The sequence below is a fragment of the Chaetodon trifascialis genome, chromosome 14 (assembly GCF_039877785.1).
Source record: "Chaetodon trifascialis isolate fChaTrf1 chromosome 14, fChaTrf1.hap1, whole genome shotgun sequence".
Classification (NCBI taxonomy): domain Eukaryota; kingdom Metazoa; phylum Chordata; class Actinopteri; order Chaetodontiformes; family Chaetodontidae; genus Chaetodon; species Chaetodon trifascialis.
Window position 1 is genome coordinate 15,659,323 of NC_092069.1, and position 18,803 is coordinate 15,678,125.

Below are 18,803 nucleotides of genomic sequence, written 5' to 3' on the forward strand. Positions count from 1 at the left end.
ATGTGTTAATGTGAGGAAGGTTGCATCAGATCTGTGTGGAGCAATGAGGAGACATTTAAATCTGTAGAAACTGAAGAAGATGAGGCGCAGATCTATTTCTCTGCAGAACCCAGTAATCTGAATCACCTGTCCTCCCTCCATGACTGCCTAGCTGCCACCAAAGAATGGATGTCTCTTTATTTCCTCCACCTAAATCCTGACAAAACAGAAATTCTTTGAACTGCTCCTGATCATTTTCCCTCTGCAGTATCAGTGTATGACTTTATGTTATATATGTTATCAATATGTTACTAACTAGTGCTGTCAGGTGATTCAAAAAATTAATCTAATTAATTACAGGATTTGTAATTAATTAATCTAATTAATCGCATTTTAATCTCATATCTGCTAAAGGTCCCCAAATAAAGAATTTGAATTCTAGGACATTACAATTCACTGACATTCACATTACAGCTGGTGAATTCTTTTCATCACTGTAGTTCTCAACGGTAGCTGGAAATTAGAGTCAGATGACGCTATCTGAAACGCCTTTTAGGCCCTCGTCTTCCACGATTGAAATCGGCCTGCAATCAGCAGCAACCCACTTTGTGATTGAGTTTGTCAGTTTTTCTGTCGTGACTTTGCTCATTCGTTTTCCCAACTCAGCAAGTGAGGGTTGGCGGAGTGAGCTCACGGTAGCACTAGCGGCACTAGCAGCAACTACATGTTTAGCGTTTAGATGATAATTCAGGCTGGAGCTGCTACGGTGATAGGAAAATTCTTTTTTACACAAGGTACAAATCACTGCGTTCTTGTTAATAGTCCCGTCTTTGTTCTTTTTATAAATAAACTTGTCGTTCAAAGGTCCAAGTAGGCTTGCCTCGCTCTCCGGTGTCGCATCCACGTCTGTTGTCACCCTGCTTTTGACTAGTAGCGCAGGTAGGATGCAGCCTACGGGTCACTCAAAGGGCCAAATTTAAAATGCTTGCGCATTGACTTGCCACTCATGCTTAATTGTGTTAATTTTTATAGCGCGTTAATTTGCAGCGTAATTAATTAATCTAATTAACGTGTTAAACTGACAGCCCTATTACTAACATAAACTTTGGTCCTGCTTTCTTCAGCTAAGACATATCGTAAAAATCAGATGTATGTCATCTTAATGATTCACACTTTCATTTTCTCCTGATTATTGTAATTCCCTCTACAGCCAAGCTGCTCTAAACCGTTTAGAGTTATTCCAGAATTCAGCTATAAGGCTTTTAACTAGAACTATCAGTCCCACATTGCCCCTGTTCTCGCTTCCTTCCATTGGCTTCCTGTAAAAATCAGAATAAACTACAAGATCCTGTTGATTACCTATAAGGCTCTGCATGACCTTGGTCCTCTTGACATTCTTTGTCCTGTATTCCATTTCTGGACCCCTCCGACCCTCCGCTCTCGGCCTTTGATGCATCCCCTGCTCCTGCAAAACACAAGGCGATTGTGCCTTTGCTGTTTCAGTCCCAGCCCTCTGGAATCATCATCCCCCATCCATCAGATTTGTTGAATCTTTGGACTTTTTGAAGCAGCTTCTAAAAATGCATTTTTATAGGCAAGCTTTTTTTTTTGTTATAGATCTCCATTCTGAGCTTTGCTTTTTGTTGTTTTTGTTGTCTGGTCTGTCTCTCATTGTGCTGTTTCGTGTACTGTATTGCATTTTTTCCTTATTTGTTTATTCATTCTTTTGTCCTTTCTTGTGTGTGAAGCACACTGTGCAAAGAAAGCTTCACTTGTTTATTTCTTCTTCTTCTCCTCTTGAAGCAGAAACAGCTGGTCAGTCATGTGAGTTAAATGTTGGCTACATCAAAAATTATCCGAAAAACCTTACAATGTGTATAAAAATCCATCCATCCATTGTCTATACCCGACTATCCCTTTTGGGGGGCTGGAGCCTCTCCCAGCTGTCAACGGGCGAGAGGCAGGGTACACCCTGGACCGGTCGCCAGTCAATTGCAACATATAGAGAGATACAAACATTCACTCACACCTGAGGGCAATCTTAGAGTCACCAATTAACCTAATAAGCATGTTTTTGGTCTGTGGGAGGAAGCCGGAGTGCCTGGAGAGAACCCACGCATGCACGGGAAGAACATGCAAACTTTGCACAGAAAGGCCCTACCCGACCCGGGGATCGAACCGGCGACCTTCTTGCTGTGAGGCACGCACACTACATGCTGCTCCACCGTGCCGCCCCGTGTATAAAAATCCATTGATGCACAGTTCATCTGCTCATTTAGCTAAGGTGAGGTAAAATAGCACCATGTGTGGTTACAGAAAGCAGGACCTGCTTTTCTCATCCATCAAAGAAACTTTTTGTCCCCTTCGAGGGGGTTTGAGTTAAATGCCCATTTGATGGATCGCAAGCTAAGCTCATTCTTTATTCTATACTCGGCTTTGGTGTTTCAATCCCAGAATTCCTCTAAATTGTCTCCTTTGTATTGCCTGTAGTTTTGTTATTGGACCCTCACAGTGGCCTTCTCGTTCTTTTGGATTAATTTATTGATTTTTGTCCGGCACGTCCCAGGTAGACCTTAGCACAGTGTGGAACATTTCTTCCAGTAGAGTAGACCTTTGTGTTTCAATTGAATAGAAATGCGTATGTGTAGTTCCCTCACAGATACATGTTCATGTATGCCCTCTATCTCTTACACACACAGACACACAAATGCAGTTTCAAGTTGGACATGGCAGAGAGAGAAACAAATCTTCATGCTCCTAACTCTGCTTCTCTCAGGCACCCGCTGAGTAGATTGCCTCCAAGTTGCACCACATGAGTAACTCTCCCCCCCAGATGTGACAACTACCTTAAGTCTAGAAAGAGAACAACCGAGACAGACAGATAGATTGACACAGAGAGAGCCTAAAAAGAAAAAGAAGAAGAAAAAAATCCTTTTCATGTTTCTAGGCTAGTGTTGCAAGTCTTTGGCTCACTTCTCATGGGAATGGCTTTTTGTTGTTGGTAGAATCAGTGTATCAATCAAAGCCAGGTCTAAATGAGACACACAGGGATGCAAACGTAGCTGTGTTGCTAATTGATCGATGGCTTGTTCGAGGAATTAAAAAGAGGAGGCCTGCTTCATTAGCGCAAATGTTCTGAATCTCTAACCCGAGCTCCTTTCGGTGAATATCGCCAAAGGGCACCATTCCAAAAAAGAAGACAAGAAAGAGAGAAAGGAGAAGAAAACCTCATGATTGAAACATTCAGGGATTTAATGTGAATTTATACAGACTCTTACTGTCATCCTCCTAAAATTGTGCAGAACTGAAATGGATTTTGTTTCATACATTTTTGAGCCGATGCTGGTTTCAAAGAGGATTCCCTCTTTCTCCTCTGCCTTTCTAATACTGCAGCTAAGTCTAAAAATGTCCCAGTACAGTACTCCGTATCGTACAATTGGGCCACATAAAAATAAGACTTTACAACAGCACATGTCACAGAATGTGTTCTCCTAAGAGGGTGGCCATTAGTAGAAAAGAAACTGGACCGGGTTTAACTTGTCAGGCGGCTTCAAAGAAGACTGTGTGGGCCTCTTGGAAGCCTCCCTGGCTGATGGAGAGATATTGATTGTGTGTTCAGATATCTTGAGGCGCTGGTGTATAACACTGGGGTTTAAATTCAGCCCTAATGCTCAGCCCATGCATAATTTATGTAGTTCCCATCAAAAGGTAGTAGCAATGCAAACTAAAGAGGTCTCAAGAAGCTTTTTGTTGAAAGTTTTCACACATCAACAAGCTCAAAGCCCAGTATGATTTTACAGCGATAGGTCAGAAGCCGGGATAGAAAAAATAGAAACACACAATCTGAGTGGAGCGGCGGCTGAACACTGGCGGAGGCCTTTGATCTAGCTATGAAACACACACCATGATTTATCTTTTATATAAGACTTAGGTTGAGGAATAACACCATCTGCAGTGTCTTACCAACTTATTAATGGAACATTTTAAATGCATGGTCTATTGCTTTTTGTGCTTAATTTCTCATACATGTGTAATGAGAGTGGTGCAAGTAACACAAACACACAGCTGATGTTATGGGCCATACTTTTTTTATGTTCCCTCGCTTTCCGTCTTGCATGTAAAACCAACATGCATTAGTTGAATAATGAAAGGACCATTCATGTATTGATCTGTCTGTCCGTATTGACCAATGCTGCTCTCGGCTATGCTTTTCCACATGGTTGAGACATTTATTGAGATAGAGAGGCGCATTTCCTTGTAATTACAGAACACAGCTGAAAAATGAGCATTGCTTATAGGAATATCAGAATCATAAAACCTTCCAGAACTGTCAGTGCTGTCGTCTGTTGCAAAAGTATGTTGCTGTTAGTGAAGTAGTTGCTCCTTCATGTTAGAGATGGCAGAGGCGGAGTGTAAATTCTGCAATAAGGCATGTTTTCCCTCTCTGCAACTCAAGATCAAAGAGGACTACTTTTAACACTTGACTCAATACAAGGTAATAACTTTGATAATTAAAAACATTGTGGTACCTCTTGTATTCTCAGTTTGGTCGTGCAGGGGAAACAAGCTCCCCGGCACTTTCCCTGAAATGAAAATACAATTTCACTAACACAGAAGAAGTGTCCCATTTTACAAGCAGATCATCTGCAACAGCATCTTATCTTCAGGACGGGGTAACAATCCTGCAGTGCATTTGTTGATAAAAAAGTGCTTCAAAGCTGTCTAGAGCTTATTGGAATATGCTGCTGACCTGCTCATGACCTCCTGCTATAAGGAGATATGCAGCCCAGTTTTGAGTTTTACCGACTGACACTTTTTCTTTGGACATTGGGGAAGCTGCCTTCTTCCTCGACAGTTGCTCACAGTTTGACTGAGTGAGCGTTTTCTCTGACACAGCATCAGCATATATATTACCCAACAACCATTATTGCACATCTGTGTATAACAAAAAAACCAAAGAAAATCAGATTAGTTATTTCACTAAATAATTGTTTTAGTTTATTTGTAGTTCATGTAGAATAAACATTACTGTCTTGTTATGGATTACTACTGACTATTTCACCAAGCCAGTTCTTTATTGTTGGAGGGCCTGCATCCTCTATGCCTCCCCCAGCCCCCAACCGACATGCTCCAGTGCAACCTCACTCCATACACTGTCTATATTTACGCCCCTGATCGAATATCTATATGGCTAAATAGACACTCTGCATTGTTCATTATCTCAGGCTAAATGATAGTATTCTGATTTCAACAATAATTAAACAATAACAGTTCGAAACAGCGGATCATTCCAGAGTTATATGGGGTCAAACTGGACAGCCACTTCCAATAACATCTTCGGTAATATCTCTGATAGTGTATCAAAGCCTCTTCATATGCTTACAGAATTGTCCATCCATCCATCTATCCTTTTCGGGGTTGCGGGGGGGCTGGAGCCTATCCCAGCTGTCATTTGGGCGAGAGGCGGGGTACACCCTGAACCGGTCGCCAGCCGATCGCAGGGCAACATATACAGACAAACAACACTCACGCCTAAGGACAATTTAGAGTCACCAATCAATCTAATGAGCATGTTTTTGGTCTGTGGGAGGAAGCCGGAGTGCCTGGAGAGAACCCACGCATGCACGGGAAGAACATGCAAACTTCACACAGAAAGGCCCTGGGGATCGAACCGGCAACCTTCTTGCTGTGAGGCACGCACTACCTGCTGCTCCACTGTGCCACCCTTACAGAATTGTATGATGACAAAATAATTCTCAAAGTGAGAGCTTAAATATTCATCTAATAAAGCATTTTATCAGGTCAGCACTTGTGAGTGTGAGCTGAACAGTTTTATGAGGGCACCAAGTTGACATAATGTCTCTTTCAGGACTGCGTAAAAATAATCTAATACAGTAATTCTTAGTCGCTCCAAACAGCTTTATGGAGGCAAGTGAAAAATATGTCTAGCTGGCAGAACTTTCTTCCTTGGCTGAATGGAAATAGATTGCCTCTTTGAAACAAAGAGACTATGCTCTTAAATGATAGCTCAAACATAGAGTGGGACATGATAGGCACACCTCCAACATGCTCTGAAACAAAGTGATGAAGGGAATTTCAAAAGCTGAGGCAAAAATTTTTTATGAGCATTAGTAGAGCAAATCAAAATGTAAGACAGATCTGGAAAAACTATCGGATGAATAATGAATTTGTGAGGAAAATTCTAACTTAATTCAAAAGGAAGACTACACTCAAGACCACAGCGGTGGCAGCAGCTTTTGATAATCATTTCATATAAAAACTATAAAAAAACACATCTGTTGTAGAACCGGTTAATGCTGATTTCGTCTTTGGAGTCCAAAACTGACAGGATTATCAGCTCTCTTAAGAGCTACAGGGCCGAAATAAAATATGGAAAAAAAAACACTGTTTCTTAAGATCCACAAAGAATCAGTATTCTGTCCCTTAACCAAGGTTATCAATCTGTCCACTGGCCAGAGAGTTTTCCCACTCTATGACAGAATTCATTTATTAGCCCTGTCCATGAATCAGGGAATAAAGACAATAACAACTACAGAGTAATCAGCGTTCTCCCTTTCATGTCTGAAGTTGCTGAGAAATGGGCAGCAGAGCAAGTCTTTGAACAGCTCGGTCTCCATCTGTCTACATTACGTTTGGCTATAGGAAGCATTCCTCTGCTGAAACAGCCTGTTTTTGGACATTGTGAAAGCTACACAGGGTGTTACTTTATTTCATCATCAGGAGGCGTAAAAGAGTACAAAATGAGTCAATTTTCAGTCCACTGTTGTTTCGGTTATATGTCAACGACCTACCAGACACTTAGCTCTGCAGCAAAGTAAATTATTATTTGGATAATTTTTGATTCACTAGAAGTATTTGATTTATTGATGAATACAACATTTATATTTAACATTTATAATAACAGTTACATTTTTTTTTGCAAAGTTTTATCTTTAAGTTATTAAGTTATTTCTGGTGAAATATATGTCGATGCATTATTAGAGTTAATAATAAGACAACACTGATTATAGAAAAGTTGGGATGCTGTGTAAAATGTAAATAAAAACAGAATGTGATCATTAACAAACAAACTGTGCCAACAACCCATGACAAACCTCTCTCCACCCTCGCTTGTGAGCAACTGAGCCTTTCCAGGATGCCCCTTTCATACCCAATCATGATACTCTCACTTGTTACCAAAGAACCTGTTTACCTGTGGAATGTTCCAAACAGGTGTTTTTGGAACATTCCACATCTTTCCCCGTCTTTAGTTGCTCCTGTCCCAACTTGTTTGAAACGTTTTGCTGCATCAAATTCAGAATAAGCATATATTAACAAAAATCAATGAAGGTGATGAGGTAAAACAGTAGATGAAGTCAAAAAGGATTAGTAAACATAAACAATCACATTTTACACAGCATCCCCCCTTTTTTTTAAATCAAGGTTGGAACAATACTAAAAGATTAATGTTAACATTCCCTGCTAGAAAAACAACAGCACTCTTACATTAATCTGTTTATCAATGATTTAGCTCTAAAAATGCTACTTGTGTTAAATTGGTTAAATTGTCAAATGTAATAATTTACATATCTGCTGTGTGCCTGTGCTTGTGCTCTAGCATTATTTGTTCATACGTTGTCTTGTTTTTCTCTTTTTTTTTCCCCCCAACATTTAACATTAACCTACCCCAGAGACTGCAAATAAAAATTGGCCATTTGGCTAAATCCATTACATTTACATCACATGGATGTCACTTAATCAGCATTGCCCGTGAATAAATTGAAAATAATACGTCCATTAACTGTCAATGTGGCTGCTGTATTCCTCTTTGCAACTGCTGGGGAAAGCATCGTGATTTATGAGTTGTCTGTTGAACGGCCCTTCACACTTTTGTTGAGCATTGTCCAACAGTCTTCAACATTTATCAATTCGTGCCATTGGACATTTGAGTGCATATATTTGCACTTAAAATATACACTGCTTTTGCACTTAATCATATAATTCTGTGGGGTATATATAGGAGGAGGCTGTGAGGCATCAGACAACGCAGCCGCACGCAGAATACCATAACAGGTGCTGGAACAAGGCAAGAGTTTAACTATATTTTTTTCTTTTTCCTTTATTTATACGCGCTGCTCATTATGCCCTCGTGTGTGTCTGCCACAGCAGGAAGCTGGGTTTTGACAGTGCCCGTCCTCATTACTGGCAGGCGAGCACCTGAGAGATGAGATGCATCCTGACACCCAGGGCTGATTCTCACCTCCATTAACACCAGCAGGGGGTCGCCATGATCTGATTACAGGAGGGAATGAATAAGGAGCAGAAATGCAGGGAAACAAGAGGGGAGGGAAGGGGGGACTGAAGGAGGTGGGGGAGAAAGGGCAGAGGAATGGACCCAGGTGATGGCGCAAAGGACAGAGGGGGGGACAGGAAAGGGGTTGGTGATGAAGGAGGGTGGTCAGAGATGCTGAGGGGAGGGGGGCTGATGACAGCAGCGCTTGTCTGGAGTGCATAAGCCAGCAGCCGTGGGGCCTAATGATGGAGGTCATTGGCATACACCTCTGTAAGGGCGGCCGGCTGTGATCAATACTACCACCTGATGAGGTGTCTGAGTTCTCTCTGATGTGCATCAAAATGGAATATGTTTTTCCTCACCCTTTAATCGATAGGAAGAGTGTGAAACTAATTGGGCAAAATTGCAGGGGCATTTATTGATTAATCAAGCAGAAAAACGAGGGGAGCATATCAGGAGCCAGAGCCTCGACATGTGAGGGCAACCACATGGTGTTTTGATTGGTGAAATGAATCGATATCTTGGAATCATTGGCTGGCGCGTAAAAGTTGGAAGGCCATGAAATATTTAAGGGCGCCGTGGCAGCAGCACCTGCAGATCCACAGAAAGCTGAATAAAAACAGACTGGCATCAATTTTGAATGCCAGACAGTCACATCCTGGAAAGCACTCCTGTGGAGGATGTGATTCTTCCCCTTTACAATGTTATCTTCCTTTTCCCATTCTTCTCATGTATACAACATTTTCAATATACAGTCAATGTGCTGTGCTTTAGCACGGAGCATGCCTTATAGATTTCTGTATCTTTTCCCCACCATCACAAAAATCTCATGGTCCTGTTTTGCATTGTGGGAATGTGTTTGTGCATGGTGGAATGTCACAGTGGGGTCCTCTGAAGGACAGGAACGGTGAGTCTATAATCTCTAGTCTCTGTAGCGTTGAACCCCTAGGGAGAGTTGGATCAGGCCACTTGATTCAGTCTTTTAGTTCCACTATGGTGCACTACACCGTACGCCAGGATGCCAGCACAAAAGCCATCTTCTTTGTCGAAAAAGATGGAAATAACATTGGTGGGGGTGAGGGGGTGGCGGTGCCGTCCCTACCGCCAGTGCTCCACATCAGGAAGCATTCATATTTATGTGCCCTCAGAGCACATTTGCAGTGTTATGTAAAAATATGGCTACAAGAGGGAACCACAGCCAACCTCACCCTCTCTATTCACATTACTGAGAAGAACAGACAAGATGAGAAACAGTCGTCTATATTAGGAACAATGCTCAAGAGAAAAATAGAGAAACAGGTAAAGAGAAGTGAGAGGTGGAGACGGAAAGGAGAATCCTGAATGTGGCCGGAATCTCCAGATGCTTTTTTTCTCCAAAATGAGATGGTAATAACATAGAAGCCATGATGAGATGAATAGCAAGTCCAATCAGCAGGCATCTGATGGTGAGGAAACTGGCAGGAGGAGAAAGAGAGCGATGGATTCGAAGAAGTGGGGAAGAGGGAAAATCAGTGATGCCTACTGAGGTCATTGAAGTGTCAGGGTGGAAGAACACTGGGTGACTTGCACACACAATTTACTTAAGGAGATGGTAACGGTCTGGAGGCTACTGGGAGGCGGTTGATAAGTGTCTGGATCATGTGCTGACCTCTCAGTGGCCTCAAAATGCTGTTGATTGCTGACTGGAGTCAGCAGGGAGGCTGGTGGTCTGGCTCTCGCAGCTCCTGGGCTCTGAATGTCTGTCAGTGGAAAGACTCAAGGCCATATTATTCTGAGTGGAAGTCCATCGGGTCCTGTTGTTTTGACCCACTACAGTCCTGTTTACATACTAATGAGAGATTTACTCTTCACACAGCAGAGGAGCTGAATAGTATCAACGTGTCTCTTCACAGGAGTTGTTTTGCACGTACGGCAATCCATAAAAAGACAGCAAATTGAACATGGGCCGCATATCGTGAATCTCAAATCATCAACACTGGAACATGTTTATGGATGTTACAGGGTGAAGTTGAGGCAAATCAATAGACTTTAGCTGCTTGTTTAGTGTTTAGCTGGTGAGCTAGAAGGAACTGGCATACAGTGCTTATGTCCAAAATCAATGGATCCAGCTCATTTTGACTCAACTTTTAGAATTTTCATGGATATGATAAAACACTTAATGATTTAAGAGCACTTGTGGATTATTTTCCAGTGCACTGGCTCTTGGCCAAGTGCATAAAATGTCAGATACTAGCCTGAGGTGTGAGGTCAGGCTTGTCTACAGTTATTTGTTTGCTTGTTTGTTTTCTGTCCACCTTGCATTTGGTTACATATGATTAGACTGTACAGCCTGATTCCAAAAAAGTTGAGATGCCATGTAAAACAAATAAATCTCAATCCAGTAAGAATTTGGAGAATTCCTCTGGATTCTCTGAATCTTTTAATGACATTATGGATTGCAGATGAATGAAATCCCTTACTTCCTTGCACACACTCAGTTCTGCTCAACACTGACTGACCTGGGCCTGGAAAACCAGCTGCGAGCCTCATCATTGTCATCATTACCATCTGACAGCAGACGCCCGACGAAAGAGAAGCAAATCCAGCCACTGCAGAGGTTAGTGGGATATATGTGTTAAATAAGTTATTATAGCCAGGGGTGCCACCAAGGGGGTACTGGGGGGCCAAGGCCACCCTCATACAATTGCTAGCCCCTCAACATGAGGCCCCCTCCTCCCCCCACTGCATATGCATAATAAGATTCTCAATTGCTGCCCACGAGACAGTTTGGAGCAATGATCCACAAAAAAATTAAAATACTTAGCTAAGCTAGCCTTTTGTCATCTACTGATATTATTATCATTGATTAATTTTTTTTAATCTTTAACATTTACCGGGACATTTCAAAATGGTGCGTAAACCCACTCATCACAACACCAGATAAATTTTAGGCATTGCATACAGGATGAAGTGATAGAAATTCATGTCACTTAAGGTACATGTTCTCACTTCATCAGGTTAAAGTACATATAGAAATGGTAGTGTTACATGAAAAAAAAAGATCCAGTTACCAGTTTCATGCTTTATGTATACATGTCATGCATATTTTTTTTAAATAAAGAGCTGCTTGGGCGATTCCAGGTTTGAACATGGTGACTAGTCAAGAGCCAAGGAAGAGCTTTAACCTGGTGTCTAACACTCTTGGACACTTTATTTGACAATCCCACTGTTACAGTGACTAACTCTGCCTCGTGTTTGGCAGGTAAGCAGCCCTCAGAGCAGCCTCTAGCAAATCTGTGAACACTGGGAACACAGGTTTTAGCAGGGCAATGGGGATGTAGACAGAGGGACTAGAAAGGCAGACCTGCATTTACAACCTGTTTGGGATTTGGCTATTGCACCGTGACTAACACCCCTGCTGTACCACATATGCTGCTGAATTTTAAGTCTGGCGTACTGCAGGAGGTACAGGGTTAGTAAGACCAGAGAACAAATACCATCTGTTAAATAAACAAACACAAAATATCCCACAATCATTTTCCAAGCAGGAGGAAAACTTTTCAATCCCTAAAATGAATGCATGCCATTACGCCTCAACTCCAGACGGCCAATTATGTTTTATTTTGGCACTTAAAGTTTGTGAAGGAGCGCAGGATATTGCCCATAATATATACACAAGCAGGCTGCCACCACGGGACCACTGCTTAAACGGGCCCCTTGGGGGTCCTGAGGTGAGGAGGGAAGGTACCACCTGCATGTGTCTGTTCATACGGTATGTGTGCCAATTACTCACTGACAGGCAGACAGAGAGAGGAGCCTGACAGGCCATTGCCATTTGGCAGATGCCACGCACAAATGCTTCGCACCGACTTGACGTCAACGGACGAGGCTAAGATGAGGTCTTGGTCTGACAGCTCAGTTGGACTAGGGCCAAGGAGGAAATATAGGAGTCATGGCAGTGGCGAGAGGGGGTTTAGTGGGAGGATTAATATTACATTCATCTGTCTAAAGAGTGTGACAGGAGTATGACAAGCAGCATATGAATATTGGGAGAAAGTTTGTAGGGCTGTCTCAGTGTTTTCAATGTTAACTATTTATGAGGTAGACAGTAAGAGGAGGGGATTTCAGCATGTTTGCCCAAGGCTATGTGGTAGCTTAGTGTTTGAAATTTGGATTTTATGTAAACCTGGCAGTTGTCATACAAGCTAAGAATAAACTGAGCGGCAAAATAATGAAGCACATCCTTCCATCCCCTCCCCCCTGCACACTCCATCCCTCTCTCTATCTGTCCTGTTTTTTCCCCCATCTCTGTTTTGAATAAACTCCTCGCTTTCTGTGTCTCTCCTCTGTATGTAGCATTGCATTCATGGTTAAAAAGTGTCAGACATGGTCATACATTTGCTCATTGTATCCAGCTATTGTTATGCAGATGAGGGGGAATTCTGAAGGCAGTAACTGTATCCTTTTAGTTACAGTTTCACCAGTGCTGACAGACACGCTGCTGATGGTTTCATGGCTGTAAAGACAGTGAGACAGCTTGATTCCAGCTCAAATATTATTCTAATAGAGGATTTTTTTTCTACTGCAGGACAAACATTACGACTAGAATATTTGTTTGTCAAAGAGCTTCTTTAATTTTTAGAATGTTTTCATAGCAGAAATAACTGGCCTGCGGTTATAGTTTCTATCCAGTTATGAATCTGTGCTCAGTGGTAGTGAGAGTAAAGAGAGTGTAAAAGAGCCTTAGACTGGCAGACAGGGTCTTTGTTCAGGGTTCAGCTATTAAGCAATGCCACTGTTAGATCCAAAAGAGAGATTCAAAAGAGCGACACAGACAGATTTGGTCTGAATAAAAGGCAGCTCTAGAGTGAATCCCAAACAGCATGTGCAGCGGTAAGATTGGATGGAATAAAGGAGACGCAATGGATAAGCATTCTTATCCTCAAGGTGCTTCTATATGCCAGTGTGTTGGAGAGTGTGCACATATGAACAGTGTGTTTGTGTGTGATTTCAAAGGTGGAAGAATGAGAGGGTCTCCCCTGTGACACTGGCTACCTCTGTCATTCATGTTTCATATATGACATGATTACAAACACACACACAAATGCACAGACACACACCCACATATAACAAAGAACCTGGCTACTGCTTTGTCTGCATGTCACTGGCTTGACTCTCCCAGAAGCCTGGATGGGTTGCGTGACACCGTCACAGTATCCCACAATCCCTGCAGGCAGCCTTGGGACAAGAAGCTCATCATCACTCTTCGCACTCTCAGGTGAATGGCAGGGGGTCACACAATGATGAGGAGGAAAGAGTGGAACAGAGGCAATAGACCTGAGGCCTATTGTGGAGATGGAGCAATATCCACATCTGCCACAGCGGCCACTCAGACAGGCATGGTAGAACACACACAAAAATGTACACACACGCACACAGCTGAGAAAGCTACTCAGATGGGCAGTTCTGTCACCAGTGATTACCCTCCTGCCACTCTGACATGGAGAGATTGGGGCCATATGAACGCCTCTGTAGCCCTAAGCGATGTTTAGGGGCAGGAGTTAGAGAGATGCACCAGTCGCTGCTTATGAGGGGTCATAATCAGATGTGAAAGCTGTCTTGTACGCTTACAGGCAGCATTGTAGCGAAAAGCCCCGCTCTCTGTAATATTGATGCCGTTTTTCAGCGGGTTGCGCTAAGAGGATGGAAGGAAATTGGAAACACATTAGCAACACCTGATAGCTTTGAACTCATACAGAGGGGCTCAGAATGTTAATCATTCAGCAGGAATATCATCCCAGTGGGTGAAAGATGGGGAGAAACAAAATCGTAGCGCTGGAGACTGCAGAAGAGACAGTGGCTTTCGTAAACATGCCCTGTACTGTTGAACTGATTATTGTGAGAGAATAATAGCCTTTAAGAAGAGAAATAATCATGCTATGTATTATGCTCTCATCTAGTATGCAGCAAAAACTGTATTTTCCTGTTCCCTGTGGTTTTGACATAAAAATCTAAATGCAGACTGTGGAACAGGATGAGATGTTTTGTTTTTCCCAGCCTCTTTCCCAGGAGTCATCACAGTGGAAACTATTTATTAACTAGATGTTGTGTTGGCTGGTCAGTTGGAGCTCTGTAATAGGTGGGGGGAAATGCTTGTGGAACCTTAGATTTATTTGATGCCACTCTCAGGTTTTCCAATCTAGTGCTTCTTGATGGTTCCAGCGCTCACATATAGAGGGGCTGGAAATAGCAGAGAGCACATCTCCGGATGAAAGGTGCCTCAAGGGTGGCTATCAGGACTGAGGAACACAAAGTAAGCACCTCACTCACATGCACACCCCAGCCCTCAGGGTCTTTGGGAGTGATGAGAACTGACAGTGGTTTGTGTGCAATGACTACTTCTGCGTTTGTGATCCGCAGCAGCTACCAGGGCAGCCGTCTTCACAAACCTCCAGCATCCACCACTGACAGCATGAGCCAAAAGATCTTTCTGAATCACAGAGCGAGTACTTTCTTTGTCTAAATCAACACGCAGGGGACAGTGTACAGTAACAAACCATCACGCAAGCTTCTAAAATGTTGCATCTGCAAATTGTCAGTGGTGAGTGTAGTGGGAAAACTGTGATGATCAGAGCTAAAAATACGTTCTGGTGAGAGATTTAAAGGGCTATAGCAAGGTACGTAGATCTTAACCAGCATGCATAATTAATAGGTGCATTAGACACTAAACAATGGTTAATGATTTCAAAATGCTGACCAGTCAAACTGCATGCATTTAAGGCTGTCAGATGAAGGTCTAGGCACTGTAATTTTGAATGGTTACGCTCATGCACCTTCGCCTCTCCTCCGTGAGTGTGTGAGATGAATTCATGTTGGAGTAATGGGTCACCATATACATAAATTATGAGATAGCTCTGCCTTTTACATGACATGCAAATCACTGGAACTACAGTATATACGCACTGGAGTTCTTAAAATGTCCTGCACAGCATGAATGTAAATATTCTGAAAACTTGCATGCAAACATTAGTTAACTTTTATATTATTGCAATTTTCACCTGAACTCTTCACGTCTCATTAAGGCACCCATGAGTATGTGGCTGGCACTGTAATGACTGTGAAAAATCATATCAATTAATGACACATCACTGTCATTAATTCATATATGCAAATGCATCGTACAATACCCATCATTTCAAATAGCTTGAAATGATAAATTCATCCCCATAATTACGGTGATGATTCAAGTCAATGAGCAAACAAATTTCATTAATGGATTAAAAGCTAAAAATGGTCTGTTATCCAGCACTTAGAGGGAGGAGATTAGCCAGCAACCATATTAGACTTATCTTCATATGCAAATGAAAATGATTAGCAATCACTGGTTCCCCTGAAAGCAACAGTGTCAAATAAAGAAAGTTACTGAGGTCGAAACAATAATGTTAACTACTGGAGAGAAATTAGTTTTGTTTTAACTAGGAGGTTCAGTCAATCAAATGCTAATGTTAGCATTCCTGCTGATTTATAAGTTGTTTGGTGAATCGGAACAAAAGAGAGCAAAGCCTAACACAATGTAGAACAACACTGCTGAAAAATTCACTTACTGTGAATCCAACAGAAATGACTACAGTGATAAACCATCTCTCCAACAGGGAGTGTGAGACAATGCTTTTTTTTTTTTTTTTGGCGCAGATGATTGCATCAGTGCCATGCATCTTTGGAGCATTTTCTATTGGCATTCCACTTATATTGGCTCCAGAATGGCCTTTGATGCCTGCCTGAGCTCGTATTTAGGTCTCTGTGCCTGGCGGCGGCGGCGACTGTTGCCCTTAGCATCAAAATGCAGCACTTCCTCTCAGCGGAGCCATGCAGCTGATAGCCCTTATCTCATCTCCAGCAGCACGAGCTGTTGGACTGGGGGCACACTGTACCTTCCCGGTCCCTCCAGCTCTCTAACAACGCTTTCTCTCTGGGTGAATGGTCTCTGAGGGCTCAATTTAGACTGTGGATGGTCACCCCTGCCTTAGATTAATGTTCGAGCGCTGGGCCAATTCACAGGGATTTGCTCTGGCATGTTCAGCAGGCTGTGTTAAAGGTCTTGGAGAAACAAACTCTGACACGCATGTAATGGTTATACAACTGGATTCACTTGCATGAACAGGCTAGTGGTCACTTGCTTGACTTCCTCTCTGCCTCTCTGTCTCTGTCCCTACGATAACGCTTCAATGTTAGACTCCGAGTTATCCTCTGATGTATCTAGCAGGTTCAAAATCTCTCCTTCAAATTGGTTGTGCGGGCAGACCATGTTGTTAATCTTGAATTCATGAAGGAAAGCTTGAACGAAACCCTAATCCCCTGCCTCGTTATAAAAACATCATGGCACAAATTATCTAAAGTATTAGGGCATGGTGAAGTTCTTTTTATCTCCAGGGGTCCAAAAAGTGCTCTGACTGACTGAGCCTGAGTAGAAAAACACACACCCGTGGGAGGACTCACATTGACTACTTGTCAAAGTTTCTTAGTGCAGCCAGCTCTAGGCCTGGCTGCTCTGATACAAGCACCTCTACCTTATCATCCACCATCTGCTGTGAAGAACCAATACAGCATGGAGAAAACCTTTTCCCTTCCACAGATGACTGAAAAGGATCAAGCAAAATGAGAAGAAGTCACATCAGAAATAGGAAATCAAAACAACTTATTGTATGAAAAATGAATGGATATTTCCTGATTTGGCGGACTATATTAATTTCCTCCCTTGGCATTATCAAGACTCCCACATGTGGATGCAATTTATTCTCTTTTTGTGGGATTTTCTTACTTTTCCATAGGGCATATTAGGTCTCAGTCAGTTAATGCAGATTGAGATAATGATTCATTTAATTAAATGGATGGAAATCGTGACACTGGATAAACTCCATTGACTCCGCTTGTAAGAGGCAGCACACAAACCCTTAGTAGTCACTGCCCATACACTTAACAAATACTTTTATTTAAAATCAAAGCAAAGGAGAGGGCAGGAAATAGCAGTTAATCCAAACATGTGAGGTCTACATCAGATCTGCTTTGGGAAACCAGTCACACCAAACCAAAACTCAAAAACCTCTGTGGATCTGAAAGCCTTTTGTAGTGCGTTCAGTGTTTAAAAGTAGATATCAGCGTTAAAGTCAGAGTAAAAGTCGTGAAACCTCTTAAACATTACACGTTTAAATTTTTCTTTTACCATATAACTAAGTGTAACATGCTCCAAAGCGGTGTTTGACAGATGAAACTAAAACTACTGATGCTCTCACATTCTAAAATCCTATTACTATGAAAGCCTCTTATAATTGAGTTAGAAATTTCACAGTCTATTACTAATCATGCACTGCGAACATGTTCAAAGTCAGTTTCCATGTCAGACACCGTCTAATCCCTCCTTTTAATGTATCTGATCCAACAGTCCCCTTCATTAGGGTGCCTATAGGTTCCTCTTCCTCTCTGTGCTATAATGAAAGGAGAGTGTATGAAATAGGGATAGAGAGAGTGTTTGCTCTGGAGAGAAACAGCAAAGTTTTTCTTTCTCTCTTTAGACTGTGTCCTTATTAGGGTTTTTCTTTCCAAAGCAAGGTCAGAGCGTCTACCAACTTTCAGCTTTATTAGCCTTGGGCTTGTCCTCAGGCACTAAGTGGCTCTCACGCAACACCACAGAATGCAACCTGTGATTGTGCCTTATGTCTCACTCTCCCCTTTCTTTTCATGTCACGCATTAGAGTTTTCTCCCTCTCTACCTCATCCTCCTCTCTGTTGCTTTCTGTATTGAAGTTTTGCCACAGCTCGCCTCTTGCCTCCACCCAAGCAGCCGCATGGCTTCTCTCTCCTCCAATCCTCCTCATTAGATTCTCCCTGGATAACCTGAGAAAAAGAGCTCCTCTGTCTTCTTCTCCTCTCCATCATAGCCTCTGCCACCGCAACCACAGGATTCATCTGCTGGCGACGAGTGACCTTTGACACCGGCGCCTCGCAGGCAGGATTACCATTGAGTCCGGCTCAGGCTTTGTTCCTGGTAGCCGAGGGAGCAGAGAGGGTCTTTAATGAAATTCAAACTTTGGGCATGAGGAGCCATAGACATCTGAAGACCTTACTTCCCCTCACCTCAGTCGCAATGTGTGGAGATCAAAAAACCTTGAGCCAAGCTGCATAGAGGAATGTTGCTCCACTCTGTGAATGCACAATGATGATGAGAAACAATGGGAGGTTTAGGTGAGAACCAAGGGTTTTTGAAGGACTCAAATATTCTTGCAAGTGCTGTCAATTACCGTTCCATTTCCTCACGCTGGTGGCAGCCAGTGAGCTGCAGACAACGAACAGTTAGGCTGAAAAAAGTTGAAATAAAATAAGATAGAAAAGCGATAAAATAAGTCATCGCACGTAATATAAGTTAACATCTCTCATTTTCATTTAGTGCTTTGGGAAATGAACCAAACTGGCAGAGGCCACTGGGTTTATCAGTCTGTCAAGCACATCTGTGAAGCCATCCATCTTCTCACTTGAGGTGCAGAGCCATAATAACTGT